Genomic DNA, 17323 nt, shown 5'->3' with positions numbered 1-17323 from the left:
GTAATGATGGACAGATAGAAATAGATATAAAAACTTAAGTTTTTCCAAATGTTTATTCACACTACAAATATGGTATTCATGATGACAGAAGACAAAAAACAAACCAACAAAAAACAACCCCATCTTCATTCAAACATTTCAAGTGATTTCTGTGTCTTAATTAAAAAATTTCCTGGTGGACCATTAACTGCATTACGTTTTCAATATAATGTTTGATGACTTAGTAATGTTTGTCGTTTTTCATTTCCAGAACCAAGTTGGTTGTGATTCAATAGTGTTACAGGGGCCTTTAAATCATTCATTACTTTTACAAATCGCTCATAGTCTGCAGGTTATTTCTGTTTGTCTTGTAATACCACGTGGCATATCAGATGAACAATGTCTGATCTGTTGAAAACTTGACCGTCTTTTGTCATGAGTTAATTTTGATTATTGAAAGACAAGTGACCTAATTCTATTTGATCTTTAATAAAGAACCACAGAGCCATGAGTTTACCAATTGATTCATTACAGCTAATTCCATGTACGATGTCCCTTTCAATATCCGTTTCACTGAGAACATTCGACAAGCTTTGTATTTTTTTGTTTTGTTCAGGCTCATTTGATTCCATCTTTTCAGTTTGATTTTCATTCCCCACCTGATTCTTCAAAAGTCTCTCATAAGTTTCCCTCGATAACAGAATCATCGGTTTGCTCATCGTATGTAATTTCATTCTCGTCCCTTAAGTAAGCATGCAAAGCCAGAATACAGGGAGGTATGATAAACTGATGTGATTTTAACAGTTGCAGTTTATGTTTCTTGTGAACTGTCTTGCTGGTCAATGAACGAATGACTGATCTGTAACGATGCAAGCGTTTTTTTTAACAAGGTCCGATATTGGAATATTACCACGTAAGACATTATAAATCACTTCTATCAATGCCTTAAACTGATTGGGTGATGCGTGAATCAACAAAGTCCGTCTCTGTTTCACATTTCCATCCTCAAAAAGTGTCAGATAACTCAAATTGTCGTTAATTAAGTCTGTCATAATTTACAGCAAGAAACAAAAGCTGATCTTTTCAGTATGAAATAGTACGATCCACCCCAACAATCCGGAATGTCAACTCCACATGCTAGAACACGGTTAATTGAGTCAATGGATTCAGACTTGCGTTTATACCACTGTGAACTCTGTGACAAAATTATTTCTGGTTCACCTCTAGGATGAGCCACAATGATGCAGGAATATTCTTCTCCCTGGTCTGTCTGAGATACAAATGAGCCAGTGTAGTGTGCGATTGATATTTTATATAAATAGGATAAATTTTTGGGTAAATACACTGTACATACTTCGTTTGGAAATGTACCAGTACGCAGTCGACCGTATTTGGAGTCGCTATAAGGGGAGGCATCCACTATCAGGTAACCATATTTTTTCCCATCTACAGCATCACGGTATTCTTCCCAAAAATATTTAGACAGACCAGGAAACATCTGAGAGGCTAATATTTTGTACTCATGAGCTGAACGTGGGTTCAACATTAAAATAAACAGATGGGTGTTTAAGGATATACTTCTATTACATTCGCCCTTGGGATAGGCAGATTGCTGTATGTTGATCACTGTTATACCCATGTGATGAGCCATAGTGGCATAGAGGTTTAACATGAGATGACTCTTACACACTTCCATCATTAAATCGTCAAGCACCAAGATCATTTGTTTGTTGGACTGAACAGACCAGTCTTGTAATTCGTTCAGGCTTGGTAATGCTTCGTGGAAGTGAATAATAGGGATGGTCTGCTGCATAGCAATATACAATTAGACTGGGTGATCTATCAAACATAACATCGGCTTGCTCCAACATACGTTTGGTTAGAAATGTCTTTCCACTTGATGATCCACCAATCACTGAAGTAGTCGTAGGTGTCTGTATGGGAGGCAGAGACATTCTTGGGTTATCGTATCGCTGGGTTGGATGGACATGTTGTAAATGCAATGTTGGATAACTAAATGAGACCAAGTATTGTTAACTTAGCTATTTAAGCTCTTGCTCTATTCAATAATCTTGCACGTCTGATACCTTCTTGTTTTACTGCTATGACGTGCTCTGGTTTTAATATATATACAATCAGGGGTGTGTTACCAATCAAAAGTCGTTTTCTAGTGGGGTCCCTTGTGGAAGAATGGATGAACTGGTGCAACACAAACACATATGAACTATTGGGATTTCTTTGCAAAAACCTTTGCTGTTCACTCCTCGTTACAGGGATGTGATTGTCGAGCAGACGCTTTGGCGACCACCACTAACATCTGTTCATGACTCATAGCTATGACATCTTGTATAATTTCATTGTAATCATTAAAAGCAAGAAAATGCCTTAAAAAATAGTAATGTTTTATGACATATCTAGCCATGTCTCTCTTATCTGCTCGTCTATAAACAAATGAACCATCTGGAGCATTTACATACTAATATTAAAAAAAGAGCCAAAAAAAAAAAACCCCCAAACATATTCAATACACAAATTTATTACAAACACGTGGTGTACAATATCTAAAATATTTAGATACAAAATTCAATACAAATACATCATTCTGTAACTTACCATCATTGAATTGATTTGCAATATCATTTATTGTTAGTTCGGTTTTACATTTTTGTAACAAATAATACAGGCAATACAATCCGCATGTTTTAGCATTCACACTTTGAAGACATTTGCCATTGTAAACATAATGTATAGAATGTTTCTTTAAAAATTCTACAAATTTTATATTGTAATACTCGGATGGTTTACCAAAACTGTCAAAAAACTGTCCTTTATTTTTGTCAAAATAGAATGCAACCCAGTGTGTACCCGGGAGGTCAGTTGGATCTGTATTGATAATACATCCCCAGCTTCCACCTCGGATTAATCGTGGCAGTATGTCACTCGAGTACACACCTAAAATATGTGAACGTAAATCTGGGTCACAGTTTACACCACTCTGAATCTGTGAAGCATACATAATTTGTCTATTTAACAAACACGTTTCTGGTCTGATCGATTTCAATCAAGCTAGGAAATTCACCGTACACTACACAACCAACTGTCTCTGTCAATGCCGATTTAAACTGTACTTCTAAACGCAGATTACCACTTTTGAGCAAACTTAAATAATCAGAATCAACAAAAACTGGTTCGAGACTAAACACAAACAGTCCAACAGCAAATTTGGTTCTTTCGATGTAATTCCCGCAGTCTTGTCTTGTCCCCATTTGCTAACACCATCAAACAAATTCACGTAAGCACTCACGTCGTCTGTTTTGACTGGTCGACCAGGCACACTAATACCGTCCAAATACAATGATACCTTCTTCACTAATGAACTCTGAAAATTAAACTTTTCAAACAGCTTGTTGTGCGTTAAAATAAGCGCACTGTTCATCCTCAGTTTACATATCTTGAACTAAATATCTTGCAACTCGACCTTGTACTCCTGATCCAACTTTCCAGACATCAGACAAAAGGAGACGGAGCTTCGAAATAAGTTAACAGTCATATCCACACCATTCACCAGGTATCTGCCTATGTTAAAAATATCTTCGCACAATGGACCTTCCATGGTAATCATTTTGCTGTCAGCGATGAACACAGCTTGGTCCGATAATCCAGAATTAATACCTGTAATGGGATCAGTGCTTTCGATGTCTGCTTTGGTCTCTCCAGAGTCCTTGTAAAACAATTGAGACTGAAGTTGAGATTGTTTACCCTCTGCACCGTAGTTCAGCAATGTTTGAATAATTGCTTTGTAGGGATAATGATTGTTCGCCGAACTCACCAGCTCACCTTGCGACCATAAAGCTTGCATGAATAGATTTACCGGAGCCACGTGTTCCTCTGTACTCAAAACAGTTCCGTCAGAGTGACTCACTTTCAGTTTAACATGTGAACGACTTTGTTTCAAATCCATGTAGTCGCTTCCACTGTTTAAAATTTGGAATTCTACCGGGGACGAATCTGTAATTTGACTGACGAGTCTGACATCCACGTAGTAATGTTGAAAGATGTTTGATATGGAGGCATAGAAAACAGGTCCAATGGACTAGGCAGCCCTTCAACAAAGTCTTTGTTCGTTAACAACGACATACCGTTTGTTTATACGAATATATCTTTTTCGTCAATAGTTGATTTATATCTCGATGTTGGAGCTAGTTTTTTTCTGTGTTGTCATTAGTCTGACCTTTTTGCTTCTGACGATTGGATTGGATTGGTATTTTTAAAAAAAAATTTATAGCCTGTATGCGATCCTGTTTGGCTTCAGCTCTTTCAACTACGTTTTGCGTTTGTGACGTCACTTCTATTTTAGCGGCTTTTTCTTTTTGTCCTCATCACTGTTTACATGTCTCAGTACAATCGGTATCATGTAAGAAAACCAACTCCAGATCCAACCTGCTTATTTGAATGAACGACAATCTTTCCTCGTTTATGAAAATACTTTAACCATTTATTCACATCAGGCACGTAAAGTTTCCGATCCATGGTAATTTACTCCAGAAATGGATAATGTCGCAACAGTAGTGTCACACTCGTCGTCTTTTTGATGAATGAGGCAGGAGTGTCCGAAGTCGATTTTATATGTATATCAATGTAATCACTGTCCTTCACAACAACGGGTATGTTCCACAGTGTGTTAAATTCGTAGCGAGGACCGTCTCGTAAATCTCAGCAGTGGCACAAAATCTTCACCCACTAAGCTACTGTCACACAAATTACACAACACATCTACTTGTAAGACATTCATTCTTTGTATGTTGATTTCTCCAAAGTTCAGCTCTGCGAGAGACACTATCCAAACACCTACAAACTTTAGTCTCTAGTTTAACTTTACTCGGAAATGATATTGTTTGTTATCCGGAAAAAATGTTTTAGACTCCATGCTGTTCAATATGATATATTTCTCCATTATTAAATGTTTTTTACTTGACTTTCCTCAATGTATGAATCAAAAGATGCAGGCCATCCAAGCCATCGGACAAGAAAGTAGGTTTTCCCACCTTGTCTTTTCTTCTTTAGTATTTTCTCCACTTTCCACAACACATCTTGGTCTTTGTTGATTTTCTGTAGTTCGTTGATATAGAAACTACCTTTAATTATTTCATCGTGGATATCTTTCAGATGATAAATAGGTATACCCTGCCGACGTGTGCGCAAAGCTACTTTAAACAGTTCCTCTGTCCAGTGCAAGTCTAGTTCCTTACTGAATGATCTCCTAAGATATGACATTCTAACCAAATCACCCACGTTAAATAGGAACTTTTGTAATGGTTTATTCACTTTCACTCGAGCCAACATAGGTTTGACATAAAGATGATGCCGTACGTTTAACTCATTGTTGCTGTTAACATCTGCTGGAGCCCATTTACCCAAAGACGAATGTATTGTGTGATTGTAGTTATACACCAAGTCTTGCAACACCTCGAGATATTGCTTCGTGTTATTGCGAGTCATGAACCTTGTCAAAAGTGATTTAAATGTTCTGTTGAATCTTTCAACGTAATTGCTTTTAATGTTCTCGTTTTGAGTAACAATCAATTTAATGTTTTGCTTTTCAGCATAAGTTTTAAAAGCACCCTTGAATTCACTACCTTTATTTACCTGTACCTTCTTAGGAACATGACCTTCTTTCAATACCGATTTAAAACCTTCTAGAACTGTATCTGGCTTTTTATTGGATAAAGAAACAATCCAAGCATATCTGGACAAAATATCTACAGCCCCGAGTAAATAGCGTATGTCATTGTTCCACTTACTGTAACGTGACACGTCGGCTAAATCGACATCAAACATCTCATTTATTGAGTTCACTCTCACTTTGAGACGAGGAAATCGATGTCTCACCGGTTAGTGAAGACCATATGCATCCTGGTCACTTAAAAACAACTTTTATTTTGTTGAGTTTAACATTGGATAAACCGTGCCTCTTCAAAGCCTTTTGAAATTTATAAGGACCATAAAATGCCCCGGGTGTTCGAGGGTTAAAATAATGCTGTTCTAACATTTTCTTATCATCTATATTCACTGACCGTTTCTCGTTGATAGCCATAATACCAAATGACACCAAACAAACCCGTTTCCAATTGAATACTTGCATATAAATAACAAAGGAACAGAATATCATAAATCGATGATTTATTCAATATTAAAGATGTCTACCATTCAATTAGTTCTTAAATAGAAAATAAAACATGTGGTTCAGTTGAAGAGTTCCATGCATTCCAGTTGTACATATTTGAAAACTTGTACTTTCAAATCATCAACCCAATTGGTTGTCTTAAAATTGGTATTTAAATAGTCCTGACATTGATATAGAAACAGCACATCACTACAAACACTATGCTGTGTATAAGGGTCGTCACGTAAAATCTTTATCCATTTGTGAATCACATCCAGCTCATCTAATTCGGCCCAAGCCATGGTATAGTACTGTTCTAGTTGTTCAGTGTCAGATTTATCGTGACAATTGTGCATGGCTTCCTCATCGAATATACAGCCACAACAAAGCTCCGTAAACAACCCCTTGGTGATTTTGGCTAGTTCCATACTATAACACAAGGTCACGAGAGAGTCAATGTACTGTTTCATATTAACAGAATCCACCTCGTCTATGCCATATTTAGGTAACATTTTCTTCACTACCACACGGATGGTTTGCTTCAAATTGTCTTGGAAACTGCTCTTTGCATCCAAAACGCACTGGAGTCTGTCTTGAAACCACAAACGTGATTTCCTTAGAGTATGCTGTGTTAGATGGTCTAGTGATACTTGTACGTATTTCCACATATAGAAACACTGGTTCTCTGTCTTCTCCATAATGAATCCCCACGGGTTGACACTCGACTAATGACTGTATCACACCAACAAATAATTTTATAGTAGATATCACAACGTCATATTTATAAATATAACCACAGTGATTGGATAAACATGCATCTCTGTTATAATATTTAAAGTAACATAAAACTAATATGCATTACAAAAGGTATTATCTTAAACAATATCCTGTCTTCGAATATAGTATCATTCTAGCAATGATTGGTTAGGATAACAGTTCAAACAGCTGAATGCACTCGTGATTTGCGTGGCCATCTCGCATAGAGCACGACACTGCCCACTTCACTTCGGGTACATATCTCTCCATCGAACTAAACAATTCTACCAGTTTGTGCCATTCTGTTAATTTCAGAACAATTCCTTTCCGTGTAGGTTTTATTGTCTTGACATCATCATCCTTGGGGATGCACCACTGTCTGAAATCCACAGTTGGATATGGACTCTTCACATTAATGTACATGTTTGTCACGGGGATCCTATTATACCCGTAACTGAATCAAACACGATTGTCCAAATATCTCTCCTAACTGTATATCTATTAGATCTCTCTGTAACAGGCAGTTATACCCGCTGGCTCGTCTAGGTATGATCAGAAATAAGATCTTATATAAAGTATATATAATATAGCACGTTTAGTTCACTAGAAAACACAACAAAAACACAATACACTTTGGAATCTGTATTAACCTATGCTGACAAATGTACTGCCGCAGTAGTTAATTAACAACAACAAATAATAACAACCCAGTACTGATCACTTAGTTAGTTAATCTCTAGGTGTCTAGTTTACACAATATGCTAATCACTTCACCGTGACACAACACCCTTCCGTGTGATAATTGAGAAACACTGCCAGGAGAACTTAATTAATAAAGGAATTACAACTCTATTCCTAACTGGTTAATTTTTAATTAACCCTTACTACTCGTTCAATAACGGGTGATAATTGAGAAACGCTTCCAGGAGAACTTAATTAATAAAGGAATTACAACTCTATTCCTAACTGGTTAATTTTTAATTAACCCTTAACTACTCATTCAGTAACCTTGTAATACAGACTTAATACTGGTACCTATCACAATAAAGACAATAACCTACAGTTTACCTAGGTCCTCTAGGATGACTGGATAAGCTTTATATATATATACTGTAAATCATGAAATTAATGCGTCATGATATTATTGCGTCCGTACATGAGTGAACAAAAATGCGTATTTTTATTAATGCGTCGGGCAAAAGTCCACATCACATAAAAACATTTTATTCACAGTTGTTTTCTTATTTAATAAGTTATTATATTGTTTGGGCTTCATCTTTCAAGTCAGTAGTTGTTTTGACAGCTACTACATAATCTGAAGCTAATCGCATGGTGGGTCGACCAGGAAGCCCTAATTACTTAAAGTAGTGTAATTAGTATAACTACACCTTATTGTTAAGGGTATGCCTCGCACTTTTGTGTGGTGATTGCTTCTAATTAATCCACCAGTAGGAATAAAAGGTAAACGGGTCGCTATTGCAGGACACAATATTTCACGCGAACGCAGACGTATTATTCTAACAAATGTTTTAGACTGATTTTATACACTTGATGCGCAGCACAGGAATAGACGTTAACAAATGCGATATATTGCAACAGTGACAACTTGCGACCAGTCTAACTTAAAATGCCATGTATAGAGTCGAGCCAAATGGTTTGAAGAAATGTGCACGGATTGATGGTTGCGGTTATATAATTTTCTACTGTTTCATTTTTAAAGGAATATATTTAGTAATAAAATTTGTTGATGATAATTTTACAAATGTTCAAAACAGTTTAAATGTATACAGTAATCCAGACGTGTAAGAAAATTTGAAAAAATAAACTTTTTAAAAACAAAACATTTGGAACATCACTGTATTATATAACCGCTATGATATTCCAGGAAAGTGAAAATAGAATGGCAACATCGAAACCAAAGAAAGATTCTTGAAGTATTCACAAAACGACATTTAAAAAAAAAAAAAATTGTATTTTGTTTCATCTTTATATTATAAAAGTTTTATTTTATTTAGAAGTATTATAGTAAAATCCTGCACATTTTTTGTATTGAGAATGAGATTAAACAAAATGCATAAAGTTATTATTGCGTCGATGTCTTCGCCGCATTTTTCGCATTAATTACTTGCTCGCATTAATTTCATGATTTACAGTATATCAGAACGGTGAGCCTACAGTATACTGTGTCAGATGACCGGCAGCACCGTCTAAATAATATTGGTATAATACAGTATTAAAATATTTAAAGTCACATCAATCACATCAAGGTTATACACAGAGCAGAAATAAAATTATTTACCAGTCCGGACGGACAGCGATTCCTGGAAGCCTTCCTATATTTCTCCCCGATATCTCTAAAACCCTAGCTATTTATTAAAAATATCCAAATATCGCCTGGGGGTATTAGGCGGCACCGAATCCCTACAAGTGCTATTTCCACAGTGACCAAGCGGTATATTTTTCTCAGATCGTCAGACTTAATGACGCCTAGTCGCCAAATCACGGTTGTAAAAACCGCACTCCCGGAGGTATTACGTAACTACTGGCCACCTGGGCTTAAGTGCATATGGAACTGCACACGGCCCTCTAAAACAATTAATATCACCACAGGCGAAAAGAAAGTAAGAGCATGTACCGTCACACACCCCCACCTCAAAAAGGATATTTCCTCTACTCTAGGAATAGGGAAATATACTACATTAAAACAAAAAGTGCGTTAACCGACGCATCCGGGCATTTATAACACATGTAATAATAAGGTGACTACCAGTAATCACACTGAGACTCTGAGTCCCTGGTATACAAATATAATACATATAAAAACAAAACAGAAATCAAGAATGTCAACACATTATCATAACGTTCAACTTCGGGACAGGGCATCAGCGATTACATTGGATGTGCCCTTGATATGTTCAATGGTAATTGGGAATTGCTGCAGAAGAAGACTCCATCTCAAAACTGTCTGGTTGGTGGCTTTCATTCTGTGAATGAAAGTGAGCGGATTATGATCAGTAAAGACCACCACTTGATGCACTGCCGATTTCACGTAGATCTGAAAATGCTTCAGAGCTTGTACCATGGCCAAAGCTTCCTTCTCTATAGTGGAATAGTTCACCTGGTGTTTGTCAAACTTTTTGGAGACGAAACTTACAGGATGGTCCAGTCCATTTTCGTCTTCCTGGAACAGCACAGCTCCAGCTCCCACGTCACTGGCATCCACAGCTAGCTTGAAAGGCATTCGGTAGTCTGGTGCTGCCACCACGGGAGACCTGGAGAGCATCTGCTTGAGACGGTTGAATGACTTCTCGCATTCATCTGACCACTGGAACTTCGTTTCCTTCTTTTTCAGTGTCGCACGTTTTCCAGGTTTTCTCCGATAGGCGTGCTGTCGAATCGGTGTAGCGTTGGGTTCCAAGCGCACATCCTGGCTTAAGGTATTGGTAACCGTTGGAAGGTCCTGACAAATGGAAACATTGTCTTGTATCAGCGGAGTCAACTTTTCTCGCTGGGGGTTCAAGTCTGCTATAATCTGGCTGTTGGTTAATTTGTTCTCTGCAGTCTTGACGTCATCACAGGAAATTGAGTGACTCTCAATTTGGACAGGTAGTACTGGAACTATCGGCAGTCTGTCAAAATATCCTTTTAGCAAATTGATGTGACAATACCTACTTTTCCTAACCCTATCAGGAGTGTTTATCACATACCCTGTCTCATTAACCCGTTTGTGCACAACATAGGGCCCGAAATACCTGTTCTGCAATGAACCCCGTTTAATGGGAAGGTACAGCAGCACCTTATCCCCTGGTTTAAATTCCCGACTCCTAGCCTTCCTATCAAACACTAATTTTATTTTGCTCTGAGCATGGCTCAGTTGCTTCCTATCCTTTCTATCTCTAACTCTCTTATTCATTAATACTCCCTTGTCCATATCATAACCTGACATCTGATCCTCCATCTCACCCTCTGTTAACAATGTAGTGCGAGCTGCCAACAATTTTGGATCAGCCCCCTGCTCTAGAATTAACTCTTGTCTATTACAAGGTAAATCCCCTCTATCAAACACAACTGGTTCAATTCCCCTCTGCGGGAGATCAACAGGTTCCACCACATTTCATTCCTCATTTGACTTATCTACCATTTTACTGATAACCTCATCCACTTCAATTTCATGGCTCACACACGTATCAGACAAATCACAAATATCCTCTGGGTATCGTGTTACCCTACTGGCCATAGCCCTAGTCTTTACACACGCAGGATATCTAATCTCATTGGTAAAGTGCTGTCTTTAATTAACAATTGGTCACATTTCGACTGACAACACTGACTACTCAAATCATTACCCAACAAAACTCCTATATTTTCAACAGGCAAGTCCTTCACAACACCCATAACGACTGGTCCCGTCACAAACTTCGAACACAAGAAAACGTTATGTAACCGGACAACCGAGGTTAAGGCCAAACTACGTCCTGTATCTGAATTCTTAATACCAGCTAAACACTTTGACGTTATATCGACTGACTACAACCAGTATCTCGATAGACTGATATTGCCTTAGGACACAATTCTTGTTTCACATCACAGACCATACCAGTGGATACATACGGGTTTACTTTCTCTGCCAAGGGACTAACCATTAACTCTCTCGCTAACAGAGCTGACCTCACTAAACCGACCACTTGCGCATTATCGCGTTTCCTTTTAAAACAGTCCCCGACAAGATGGTTATCCTTTTTACAGTAACTGCAATGTGGACGAAAAGTTCGTGCATTGGCTGATAATGCAGGTTTATCCTTACTTTGCCCACCAGGTACATTCCTTGCCTGACTAGCTGACCAACTAGATGGCTCTCCCCGATAGTTACTTTCCTGGGAAAAACCTGGCTGAAATTTCTTCTTATCACCCTGTTGTAAAGAGCTACCCTGTACTGCCTGAGCTTTGTGTATTAACACGTAGTCAACTGCCACTATGCCTGCCTCCTCTATCTTTTTGACATCACGATCCTCTAAATGAATACGTAAGCTAACTGGTAATCCATTTTTAATGTCCTGTAAGATCAACAACTCCCGTAACTCGGTATATGACTCTACCTGATGAGACACCACCCATTTATCAAACATCCCTGCCTTCTTAGCCACAAACTCACTATAAGACTGACACTGCGTTTTTCTCAACTCGCTATACCGTAAACGATAATCCTCAGGTCGTAATTCATACGCCCTCAACACTGCCGCCTTAACTAGGTCGTACTGACTTGCTCGCTCATCACTCATTGAATTATAAGCTACACTAGCCTTCCCCTTAAACTTAGACACGGCTAACAATGTCCACTTAGACTGCGGCCAATTTAGCTGTTTAGCGGCCCGTTCAAAAAGTTGGAAGAACATAACTACCTCCTGGTCATCAAATACAGGCACTGATCTATAAGCCTCCGACATGTTAAAACCATTTCCTGCCTCACGTCTAACTTCTTCAGTATTCAAATTTAACTCATGTTCCACTTTTAATTTTTCTAACTGGAATTCTCTATCCCTATCTCTCTCTCTCTCTCTCTCTCTCTCTCTCTCTCTCTCTCTCTCTCTCTCTCTCTCTCTCTCTCTCTCTCTCTCTCTCTCTCTCTCTCTCTCTCTCTCTCTCTCTCTCTCTCTCTCTCTCTCTCTAATGCACGTTCTTCTCTTTCGTACTCAAGCTTTTTAAAAGCTAACTGTTGTTCCATACTCAAGTCATTTATGTCTATCTCTGGAACAATCGCACTGTCTTCCATAACAGGACTATCACTAAAAACTTCCTGGATAATAATTGTCCTTATATCACCTAAGGTTTTAGCTGATGTTAAATCAATTTCTCGCTCACCCGCGATTTCAACTAACTCGGCCTTACGTGCTCGCTTAATCTCCACTACACTGAGCGTAGGCCTATCCAGCAAATTCTTATCCATGTTTAGATATGACGCACTTATTATTAATTAATTTTCTAGTGAACAACGTTGCTACTTCTAATTATTTGTAAAAATAATTTATAAAGCCCCCATTTACAAACAATACTTTTTTAAATATGCATGTCCCGTTTCAGATCCGGGACGAGTGCCCCAATTTTCACTTCTGTCACGGTGATCCTATGATACCCGTAACTGAATGAAACACGATTGTCCAAATATCTCTCCTAACTGTATATCTATTAGATCTCTCTGTAACAGGCAGTTATACCCGCTGGCTCGTCTAGGTATGATCAGAGATAAGATCTTATATAAAGTATATATAATATAGCACGTTTAGTTCACAAGAAAACACAACAAAAACACAATACACTTTGGAATCTGTATTAACCTACGCTGACAAATGTACTGCCGCAGTAGTTAATTAACAACAACAAATAATAACAACCCAGAACTGATCACTTAGTTAGTTAATCTCTAGGTGTCTAGTTTACACAATATGCTAATCACTTCACCGTGACACAACACCCATACGTGTGATAATTGAGAAACGCTGCCAGGAGAACTTAATTAATAAAGGAATTACAACTCTATTCCTAACTGGTTAATTTTTAATTAACCCTTACTACTCGTTCAATAACGGGTGATAATTGAGAAACGCTTCCAGGAGAACTTAATTAATGGAATTACAACTCTATTCCTAACTGGTTAATTTTTAATTAACCCTTAACTACTCATTCAGTAACCTTGTAATACAGACTTAATACTGGTACCTATCACAATAAAGACAATAACCTACAGTTTACCTAGGTCCTCTAGGATGACTGGATAAGCTTTATATATATATATATCAGAACGGTGAGCCTACAGTATACTGCGTCAGATGACCGGCAGCACCGTCTAAATAATATTGGTATAATACAGTATTAAAATATTTAAAGTCACATCAATCACATCAATGTTATACACAGGGCAGAAATAAAATTATTTACCAGTCCGGACGGACAGCGACCCCTGGAAGCCTTCCTATGTTTCTCCCCGATATCTCTAAAACCCTAGATTTTTATTAAAAAATCCAAATATCGCCTGGGGGTACAAGGCGGCACCGAATCCCTGCAAGTGCTATTTCCACAGCGACCAAGCGGTATATTTTTCTCAGATCGTCAGACTTAATGACGCCTAGTCGCCAAATCACGGTTGTAAAAACCGCACTCCCGGAGGTATTACGTAACTACTGGCCACCTGGGCTTAAGTGGATATGGAACTGCACACGGCCCTCTAAAACAATTAATATCGCCACAGGCGAAAAGAAATTAAGAGCATGTACCGTCACAATGTTACTACCCAGATGTATGGAGAGCTTCACTTCATTTCCTGCCTGCACGTCGCTCATCGTCTCGTTGATTTCATGTACGGATGATATTAGTTCCATCCACTGCATCAGGGAGAGTGTTACACCTTTCTTGGTTGGAAACAATATATCAGACAAACTCCACTCGTATTGACGTACGTGAAATTTAATTTTATCTTTCTACGTCTTTGCTGCCAAATAGCGTGTATACAACATTTATCCTCTTGGTTCTTCTCCTCTGTGTCAGACGCATTGGTCTCACGTTGCAGGGCTGTCTCGCTTTCACGTTTTGCTTCCATTTTAGCTTGTGAATCAATGCTTGTAAAATTCTGGTCTTATATATGTTCAGATCTCGTCGATAATTGCTGCATAAATTGTCTATCATCAGTGTTAATTTCTACAATTATCTTACTCGGTGACAATTTAAACATAGGAATTATGGCTGAACGAAACGAATCAAAATTTATAACAGCATTCTCCTTTTTTTTTTTTTAAATATTGGGTTTTTAAATCTCATTTCATTATTTCCTATACAATATGAATGTTTTAAATAAATAATAAATTGTAAAACCATATATTGGCAATGATGCAGGGGGGAAAATCTGTCGAGGCCGACTGTACTTAGTTATCGATAAAACTTGTTGGATTTTATTTTTGGATTAGGAAGCAAATAGCCAAAAGAACTAAGTGGAGCGGTCCACAGGTTAGAATTACCACGTTCCATGGATAAATTTAATAATGCACGTTACAATAACAATGTACAACACAACTATCTGTGAGAAAAATACGGTCTCTGTTTTAACAACACGTCTTCCAAAGAGCCTCCAACTTTCAGATTTAAAAATGCTTTGTGAAAGTTGAGGTCGTATCTGCTCGGGGTCATCCATTTTTATGAATCCCTCTGTAATATTTTCTCAATTTATACGTTTTGGTATTGCTTGACATAAACCTTTTCACAAAACGCAGTAGGTAAAATATAGTTTCAATATGCAATATACATAGCTTGTTTTCTCTTATAACAACCTTTTCCTTTGATTAAACTAAATAAAATAAAAAAGAGTTGACTATATAGTGCAAGAAATATTTGTGAAGTTAGGAACTTTCTAATATCGTTTCATTGCATAGCGGGTTTCCTCTCAAACACTATGATAAAATTACCAAATATTTGACATCAAATAGCCCATGATTAATGAATCAATGTGCTCTAGTGGTGTCGCTATAAAAAACAATTTTTTTTTGGTGATTGTTGGGCACTTGTCATTTTGAGACGGCCCCTGGAAGACGGAATTGCTGAGTGGGTGATCATGTGACGCAACGTCACGATATAGGTCGGCGAACTTAGAATTCTGCTGTCCGGAGTTTGCCGAAGCTTAGCTGAATGGGGGTGCTGTCGGGTTTCTTTCTGTAGTGTGTGTATTAGTGATTAATATGTGGATTTTTAAAATCAATTAACTCGAACATTATCGATGTAAAGGTATTTGACGTCAAACATAGGATTGTTGTGGTATTAGAGCGGAAATCTTTGACAACTTTTTGGTTGTCGGGAATTGCCAAAAAACAACAACCATAGCTTGGTCTCTGACTGTAATGAGAGCGTATTTATGTCCAAATGTCCGTCTAGCTCTCTTACAGTCAGAGTACTCGGGCTAGGGACAAATCAAATATATATATTCTTAAATAATACTTTGTTAGGCCATGTAATAGGTCAGTGGTCTGTGACAATATGCCTTTAATTAATTACAATACATTCATAACAAAATATCAAGTGTAATCCAATTGTTTAGGATATGCTTCTTTAATCAGAGCCATTAAGTTATATATTAGTAAAACAACAAAATCAAACAACCAAACTTTTAACATTGTTTGCAACCCGATCCATCTGTTTAAAATAAAACTATTTTTAAAAGATATAAACCTAAGTAAGCAAATATACGCATTATTAAATCGCACTACAATAGTTCCTAAGTCTCAAAAAAGATATTCAGTATTGGGGTTTGACTTCACTTCACAATTATAGGGAAAGTATTATGCTCTACCATTCAAAACTATTAAAGACCCATCTTTCTTATGGTTTCAGTATAAACATTTAAACAGGATAATAGCTACAAATATATTTTTAAATAAAATAAAATATGTTGATTCTAATATTTGCGATTTTTGCCACTTATGCCAGAAACACTCGAACACTTATTTTATGAGTGCTCTAAAGTTACAGTCCTATGGAAATAAGTAGAAGAATGGGCATTAGAAAAAGGTGAACATTTCAATTGGATAAAACACGGTTTTATTAAGTATCATAACAAAAAAAACCCAACCCCTAAACCCATTGTTTTATTACTTGGTTGATTATTAATATAAAGTATATATATATATATATATATATATATATATATATATATATATATATATATATATATATATATATATATATATATTTATAACGAAATTACAAAAGATCAAAATGCTAAGATTCATTATTGATAAAATACAGATTGAAAAATATATATATTATAAAAATTGCCTATATAAAGACTTCGATGATCAGTGGGAACCTTGGCAACAGTTCTTCAAACACACTGTATAAATTCATGTAAAACTTATTAATAACAAAATATAAAAATTTGCTAATAAGCATAATCTTTTGCAAATTATCACCAATTCGGAAACCGTATCTCAACTTTCTATAATTTCTTTTCTTTTTAAGATTTCATTAATCTTATTTATCTTTCAAGAACGTTGTTTTTTTGTTTTTTTTGTTTTTTTTGTTGTTGGTTTGCTGGGTTTTTTCTTCCCCTTCTCTCACTCTTTATTTCTATTTCTAATACACTTTTTCTTAGTCTCCAGAACATTCCCCGTATAGTTATGTAAGGCTTTTGTATTGCTAATATCCCGTTTTACAGTATCATGTTAACCTATCTGTTTCATCTCGCGCCCTTTATGTTCCCTTTCGTTTATCTTCGGCTTCGTCTCTGTTACTCCGCACGTCCGTGTCTGTCTGTCTGTCTGTCTGTCTCTCTCTCTCTCTCTCTCTCTCTCTCTCTCTCTCTCTCTCTCTCTCTCTCTCTCTCTCTCTCACACACACACACACACACTCGCACATGCATTTGTATACATATATTATTTAATAAATGCA

This window comes from Gigantopelta aegis, chromosome 14 (genome assembly GCF_016097555.1).
Source record: "Gigantopelta aegis isolate Gae_Host chromosome 14, Gae_host_genome, whole genome shotgun sequence".
In the NCBI taxonomy this organism is placed as follows: Eukaryota; Metazoa; Mollusca; class Gastropoda; order Neomphalida; family Peltospiridae; genus Gigantopelta; species Gigantopelta aegis.
The sequence above is the reverse complement of the archived record's forward strand: the minus strand, read 5'-3'. Positions refer to the sequence as shown.